This window comes from Rutilus rutilus (genome assembly GCF_951802725.1).
Source record: "Rutilus rutilus genome assembly, chromosome: 14".
NCBI classification, from domain to species: Eukaryota; Metazoa; Chordata; class Actinopteri; order Cypriniformes; family Leuciscidae; genus Rutilus; species Rutilus rutilus.
Window position 1 is genome coordinate 28,141,131 of NC_140219.1, and position 9,012 is coordinate 28,150,142.

The window sequence follows — 9,012 nt, forward strand, 5'->3', positions numbered from 1 at the left end:
GCTAATGACGTCAGCATTCTGACGTCATTGACATTTTGAAAGACTTTTTTAAAGCAAATAAGTGACTCTAAAAAATCTAACACCCAGCAATGTGTAATTTCTTTGCATCTCCTTTCGAATACAACATTCAAATTACTAGACAAAAAATTATATCCTGAGAAAAGTGGATTTTGAGGGGTATACCGCCATTGACCTCCATTCATTCTGCACTCGTCCTGTGAGCGCCCTCATATGGAATCAAAGTGGAACTGCAACCAGTTCAGAAGCCGGAAGTGTAGTGAGAGTGAAACTTCTCGCCATATTAGACATTCTCTGGTAGTACTTTTTCAAAGTTCAGGAACTTTCAGGGGTGGGACTTGGGCACTGAACATGCTGATTGGTTGATTTCATGCCGCATTTTGATTGGTTGACTCCATGCAGCATTTTATTCAACCACCATCTGTTGCGGTGCATGCAGTAACAGTCGCCTGCTATTCGAATCAACAATGGAGTTTAAAAAAATACGGCTGATGGACCGACGACGAGGTTCAGGCTTTATTAAGCTTAAATTCAGAGGATGTAATCCAGTGGGAACTGTAGAGCTGCGCGTAGTCCTACGTCACCTGACTATTTGCCTAATCTTCACAGTACTTTAGACCGCGGTGGAAACGCAGCTAGCAACAGGTCTGGGGGAAAAAAGTTCCTGGTAAAAAAGTTCCTGGGTCAAATTGTTCCGGGTAATTTTGGTGGAAACGTGGCTTAACTAACTTTATATCAAACTTACACTGAACCACAAGATTATTCATGAATCGTTTTTTCAAATGAGGATATTCCCAGATTCATATACACACACATACGACCTTTGACCTCAGGCTCTCTGGTTCTGATTGGCTCTCAGGTCCAGTTCTGCATGGGTCCATGGGACTCATGGGTAATAAAAGCATAACATCATCTCATCTGGCTTTCAGCTCATGAGGCAAACATGAGTTTTCTTATAGACCTACGACAAACCAAACTCTCTCTCTCTTATAATGAATATTTAAATGCATCTGTGTTTGTCTTTTGTATGTAACATTAAGGCGGTGTGTGTCATCCATCTGATGACATCATCACCTCAATTACAGTCCTGAGACGCAGTGTTTTTCCTCATGTGAACGGCAGGCGGTGATTAGAGGAAGATCAGTGTGTGTGTGTGTGTGTGTGTGTGTGTGTGAGAGAGAGAGGGTGAGTATGTGTGTGTGTGTGTGTGTGTGTGTGTGTGTGTGTGTGTGTGTGTGTGTGTGTGTGTATGTGAGTGAGTGAGTGAGTGAGTGAGTGAGTGAGTGAGTGAGTGAGTGAGTGAGTGAGTGAGCGTGTGTTTGTGTTGTTGTGTTTATTTCTCCCAGTGATCTCCTGAGTGTTATCTGTTAGATTTAATAAAGACGTCATGCTCTGTATTGCAGCCACTCTACCGTGACAGAATACCAGTCCCAAGTAAGGATTTAAATGGACTTACCAGGCGTCCAGTTGCTCTGTTTAGAACAAAAATGTTGCTTACTTGAGCACCACACAAGAGACTTTTTACATCTAGCGTGCCTCACTAACTTCCGGATTTGTGGCGTGAGTGCTGTTGAACAACGGATGCCCATTCGCCATCTGCCCGCTGAGGAGGACATCACCAGCCGCACTCTGGACCCAGAGCTCAGCCAGCCACCGCCCCCACACACTGCACGGAGCAAACACCAGAGCCCACCATAAACAGAGAGCCCGAGCCTGCCCCGATGCATGAGGCTGTAAAGAAGGCTGAGTTAACCATCACCCCTGCCGAAGTACAAGTCTGAGCAGGTGCGTGAGCCGTGGGTTCAGTGTGCTTGTGGAGTTTGTGGGGATGGAATGGAGCTCTGCCCACTCCCTCCGCTGAGAGTGAGCTGCAGCTGGCATCTGCAGTAGGCCTATATTATGAGGAAAGTGAAGTGAATATTTCCCTGTGTCTCCTGTCCCCGCTGGTCCTGCCCAGATCCAAGTCTCCTCTGTCACCACTGGTCCCGCTCAGCTCCAAGTCTCCTGTGTATCGCTGGTTCCGCCCAGATCCAAGTCTCCTCATTCTAATGATAGGTTTTGTTTATTCAGTGATATTCTTGTTTGCCACAATAGTGGAACATCTTTATCTTTATGGGGGGTTTGCCCACAAATACTGAATGGATATTCAGACTGGGTTTTGAACTGGTTCAGCTGGTTCATAAAAAAGATTCATCAAAATTTTTGTAAATCAGATATTTCTTCTGCTTAGTTCATTGGCAGGCTCTGGACTCATTTTACATGCTGCGTTTACACTCTCCCTGACAGTTTCAATAGCTTTGGGGGAAAGCATCACTGTAGGGTACAGCTGGCAAACTTAATTAGCTTCATTAAAATACAGGGCCTAGTGACCATTAAATACCTGTTTACGATTAAGAGAATGGCTTCACTGTCATAACTTCCATTTACCTCTCCTTCTCTATTTGAGAGGAATCACCAGAGAGTAAATTGTGTCAGAGCTGGGAGGCCACAAACCCAAAACCACACTCTTAGAAAACAGGTTCAGTGAGGTTCTATAGCAGTGATTCTCAAACCTGTCCTGGAGTACCACCAGCCCTATCTGACACACCCATTTCAGGTCTTGTAGTTTCTACTAATGAGCTCATGAGTCGAATCAGATGTTTCAGGTCTTGCAGTTTCTACTAATGAGCTCATGAGTCGAATCAGATGTGATAGATGAGGGAGACATACATAATGTGCAGGGCTGGTGGTACTCCAGGACAGGTTTAAGAACTGCTGGCATATACAGTAGAACCCTAGGATTCGTAACTAATTTTAAGAACTCTTTATGCCAACAAGGTTCTATATAAGGACGTAATGATTGTATAATACTTTCATGTTTAACAGGTTATTTCCTCTTTTTTTTTTTTTTTTTTTCTGGTGATAAAGTATGTTTAAGAGCTGTTTAATTCTTAAAATGTAATTAAAATTTAAAATGTAATTAATTAAAACTAAATCCATAAAATGATCATATTACGGGAACCCCTAAAACAGTGGTTCTCAAAGTGTGGGGCAGTCTCACAGGTTCTAGAGGGAGGGCGCAGGAGATCAGAAAGAAAAAAAATGGCGTCCAAGTGCGTGAATAGGCGCTCTGCCTTTATAAAGCAGCACTGAACTCCAATTACTCTGAATCAAGCCCGACATTAATGAGTTGCTCGTCATAGAAAAGCAAAAACTTGTCAAAAGGGCATAATAGGACCCCTTTAAATGTTTAAAGGGGGGCGCGACCAAAAAAGTTTGAGAACCACAGCCCTTAAAGGTTTTATTAAGCACCTGAAAGAACCCTTTAAAGGTTCTCTATAAAACCTTTTCTTGAGGTTGATTCATTTGCAACTCTCAGATGTCTCACTGCCCATCAAAAAGCTGCTTACTCCGTCAATTGTTGAATCTAAAGCAGGGGTTCTCCCACTAGGGGGCCTCCAGGGGGTCACAAGATAATGTAAAATTCATTTAAATATATTAATGTAGTTCATTAATTTTATTATTAATAGGTTAAATTAAAAATTAACAAAGCACCATCCCTCTCGTACGTATTCTGTGATTGTTTTGGAGCAGCCCAAGCCATTTCTCATCGTACTGTGTGAAATACAAACTGAACAGCAGCTCAAAACACCCAACCGCTTTATGAATATTGTATTGTAAACTACATCTCTCAATTGGATAAAGAAAACCGCAGTCACAAAAAGTTTTGATGGATGAAAATTGTAATAAAGGTAAAGAAGATTACAGTGACATACAGGAGTCGTACATTAGGCATGTGCTAGTCCGTTATTACTGATGCCCAAACAGACTCACTGATCGCTATAACATCATGTTTCTGCATGAACACAGTTCAATATATTTGCATAGTTATAAAAAATGTATAACGGATGCTGTTTTGGAGAAGTTTGTGTGTCTTGGTGTGTTATAATTATGAATGTAAGCTGTATGCAGTCCTGGCAGGGGGACCTCCCTTGAGAGGACGGGGATCTTGGAGTAAAAAAGGTTGAGATCAACCACTGATCTAAAGCTCCAACTTAGCAGCAGGAAGTTGCTTGGAAGGTGAATGGTAAAAAGCTCCTACTTCAACCCGATCTCACAATTTTACGAGATGGCTAATTCGTACCAATTCACTCGTATGCTAAATCGTACATATTTGACAAGTTGCCAAATTCTTATGAATTCGTACGAATGACCTACCCCTGACCCCGCCCCTAAACCTACCCATCACTGGGGTTTAGACAAATCGTCCGAATTGGTCGTGATATAGTGTTGCCTACTTCTATTTGCTTCTCAGACAATAATTATTAATTTACACTTTCTAAAAGTCTTGAAAAATATATCAAGTACCTGTGCAGAAGCCACTTGTTTAATTGTTGTTTAATATGTAATAAAGAAGATCATTATTCTGACAAGACAGTAATTTGCTTCCCCTGCCTTGGCGATGACTTTCCTAGACAGCCAACCATTTCACAGAAAAAAGAAAAGGCCTTTTAGCCTTGTCATCGGGCAGTTCGTGGGTCGACTTATCGTTATACAGCTCCACAAGCTTGATGGATGACAACAAGATCTCCCGATTTCTCTTGTTTGGCTGCATGTAGTCAGTGTGGATTAAAACATTAATCAAATTAATGTTCAAGTGTCATAAGAGCCAGGGGAGCAGGACTTTGTTCGTTAGCACCTAACTGTGAAGTTTGTGGCTATTTAAGGGCTGTCTTTCTGAGGGATCCCCTTAATGGATTTCAGAAATCCAAGCGTGCGATAATGCTCAGCGACAAGCTATTCTTCACATTTGCCCAGCATGAGCTCGCTTTGAACAGGAACAGACCTCCATTGTTTATGTTTGTGGTCAATCAATACTACGAACTACCGAAATGAGGATTCTTATTTCTAAATGCCAATACTGAAGCATCTCCATTTGCTCTACACATTGCAGAGAAGCATTCGTTAAATCGCTTTTTTTGTATCCACAGTGAGAACTCCTTTTGTATTTGCCATCTATTATGGCTGTTTCTAGCTTGGGAAACTAACAGTTGGTGAAAAGCAACCCTGGATGGTGTTCCCACGAGCCCTTACATCCTGCAGGAACTATAACAGTCACCATAGCCCTGATTAAAAGTTGTACTTATCCCAGTGCATTCATGTGAGTAATTGACTCAAGCTATACTAAACACTCACACATGCTCAAGGTGCTGAGCTTTCGTCAGCTGCCTGGAATACCTTGTAAATTGCAAAGCCCTATTAAGAAACAGTATGGGCAAGCATTTATGCATTTGAGAACAGGTCAGAAGTCTGGAAATTGGGGGAAAATATATATTTCTAATGTTCTCTGTGCATTGAGTTTTGTGAATGAAGAAAAATGTCCAGTTTTGGGTCTTCTCCTTGCACAATGACAGATATTCTCAGCTGTTGTAGAAGAAAGGCATCATGCTGACACTTAAATTATGACTATTGCAGCCACTCTAGATATATTTGAATACTGGCTTAACTGTATGAACAAAACTGTATGAGAGGATTTCATCACTTGCAAAATGACAAAAGATTTCACACCAAATTGGATTTGTGTGAACAAAGTGTTATTCGCAATGTTCATTCATTTCTTTCATTTCAGTAACTCCAAAATTTGTCAAATAAAAGATATGTTTACTTTTAGTTTATTTATATATTCGTTTGTTCAAGCAGACAGAAGGTTTTTTACATCACTAGAAAAGTACTTCACTTCACTAGAAAATAGCCGCTAAGGGGTTTTAGCAGAATCTGTCAAGTGAACTGTTGAGCTTAAAAAGGACTTAATCGAGTGGTGGCCAATGATCACCTCAGACATTAGTAGTTGTTTGGTTCAGGGTTATTATAGTTAACTAAAGCTAAACACAAAATGTAACTAAATGTTACTAAAAAAGACTAAAAAGTACATAAAAATACCAACAATTAAAATGAAAAAATATTAAATAATAATAACTAATTCACAATATTAACAATACTATGATAGTATGATTAGGTTATTTTAGTATTTTAATCTTTTTTAAAAAGTATCTTAGCTTTGGCAGGCTAATCAGCTATTAAAAAATGACAGTTGACATTGCTTTCAATTCAGTCATAGCTCTTGATATGTAAGGTCAAGTAGAGCATGTTTCATTGTGGGATACAATATCACAGATAGTGCAAGAATTATGGTAGAATGCTACATCATGTCTCTACTGCAACAAAGATGGCAGCCAGAAAATGAGCCAAAGCCTTGTGTATTCACGGAGAGTAAGTCAGATAATAGAGAGCTCTCTAGATCATGTGCTTTACATTTCCTCTGTGGCCACAAGGGTTTGCTAAAGCTAAGCTTATTCTATAAAGCTTCCGTTTGGAAGGTTTGAGGGGAAACTGACAATCTCCAGTGTATCAAAAATAATTACCCTACGGCAGGAACACTGACCTCAGGCCTCAGCAATATTCATAAGACCTTCTGTTGTACATAATGAATGACCCGAATACATTAACAGCAAAAATGTATAACTGACTTCCAAGTCCCATATCCCAGAGAGCTTGACAAAAATTTGGCTGAGAGACTTTGTTCACGTGGGAGGTTGAAATGCTTTAGGCCTATAGCATATATTTTCACCAAAAAAACATTAGTTTTAAAATAAATTATATTTTTTTTTTTGCCATTTTTACCAAAACCTCATATGCTGTCTATTGTTTACAAAGGCAGTTGCCTTCCAAAGCTGAAAATAAACTTCCCTGTTCAAACGTTGTTGTCGCAGTTCGAACGACGTTACGTTGTCATCAGCATGTCTGCGTACATGCGCTCAGTGATTCCCTCTCAGTCCCACTAGATGGTTTGCACATGCCGAATGCATACATTCGGGCTCATAGTCAATGGAGTGTACTTAATACAACTGTGCACAAGACGGAGCGGAATGCAAAAAATGAAGTAAAAATGTGCGGTTACATTTGCCATTGTTCTGAAAATGTAAAAAAAATAATCCACCTTAAGCTCTATTTGTTTTTATAATGATAAAAAAGGAGAAGACTTAACCGTTCACAGATTCCGAACATGAATTACAGTTTTTAACAATTAAAGAGATGTAAGTAGCTTAGCATTTAATATTTGACAGTTGTTTTATGATAATAATATGCAATATGCACACTATAGGCAACTTTTTTTGTCAGATTTCAGCATTTTGAATATATATATATATATATATATATATATATATATATATATATATATATATATATAAGTAAACATTTGTGTGACATGTTATTCATAGAAAAATGTGATGAGGCAAGAAACATTTTGCCGTTTCGCATTTTCGACATATAAATGTGAATGTGTGTATATTAAATAAAAATATTATTTGCAAATAGTTAAAATTGATTAGTTTACAAAATAGCACACCTCAAATCAAATATTGGTTGAAAATATATATATATATATATATATTTTTTTTTTTTTTCTGTACTTTTCAAATTGTATGAAATGGTGAATGGTATGAATAAAATGAAATATAAGTTTCTCCTGCCTTGCCTGATTGTCGCAATGCATATTTTTCAACAAAGACATGTTGCCATAAAATTGTCCTAAACCTATTTTAGGACGGAGCATAATGAAGTTTTTTCATTTGCACAGATTTTGGCATTCATGTCCTTTGGGTGACGGAGTTCAGCTGAACTGGATCCTGACACTTCTTTTGTTTTTCCCAGTAAATAACCTTAATTTAGCAGTGTTCACAATTTTACCACCTCCTATTAGTCCATCTGACTGTGTATAACATTACCCGGGGTAACATTAACACAGAGGGCTTGCACTCACAGCTCTCAACTTAAAATGGGGTTGGAGAAGTATTTTAATTTTCAAACACTGAGGCAAATTCAAATAATTAGCCTGTAATCTCAAAGAAGTGCCTCATGTGCTGTTTATCAGAAACTGCCAGATTGCACTTTTCCCCTCCACGGCAATCTATCATTCATTGGTCGAACATTAACATTCAAAGCTTGTCATCACCATGACACCAGACGACTTCATCCACATTTGCCTCTTTAAATGCAGGGTGTCTCCTCAGCATGCCCGATGCATTATTAAGCGCTCGTTCACTTGGGGCGATTTCAGTCGTGGCACATCTCTCTTTCGCTGTTGTCACGGTGCATTTTTCCTCTGCACCTAATTGTGTTTACTATTAACAATGTATGATACCGGCAATAGCTCAGGCTAATGAACATCCCAAAAATCCCTCTGCAGTCTGGAGAGCATTAAATTGAGTGTTCTGGACATCTCTCACATGAGCGTTGGATTACAAAAGGATGAAGGGAAAGATAAGTGTTTAACCTCTTAGAGGAACGTCTGCACTTATCCTGAAGTGGCACAGAGATTTATAATCCACTGTTTTGGTTTAGCAAATTGAATCTATCTATCTATCTATCTATCTATCTATCTATCTATCTATCTATCTATCTATCTATCTATCTATCTATCTATCTATCTATCTATCTATCTATCTATCTATCTATCTATCTATCTATATATATATATATATATATATATATATATACAGTGCAATGCATAAGTGAATACACCCATGCTAAAGTTGACTAAAAAGAGGAATAAAAAATCATATTTTGGAAATTGAACTTAATGCCTTAATTAAAAAAATTAGGAAAAATCCAACCTTTAAGGACACCAATTTTCTTTGTGAATGAATAATGTATCGTAAATAAATAAATGTTCTTCCTTAAAATACATGGTGCATAAGTGAGTACACCCCTATGTTAAATTCCCATAGAGGCAGGCAGATTTTTATTTTTAAGTATTTTTTTTTTTTTTTTTTAGGATACTATGCATCCTGATAAAGTTCCCTTGGCCTTTGGAATTAAAATAGCCCCACATCATCACATAGCCTTCACCATACCTAGAGATTGGCATGGGGTACTTTCCATAAGATCATCTCTCAATGCAAATCAAACTAGCTTTTAGGCTAACTGAAATAAAACCATGCCAATCTCTTTTTA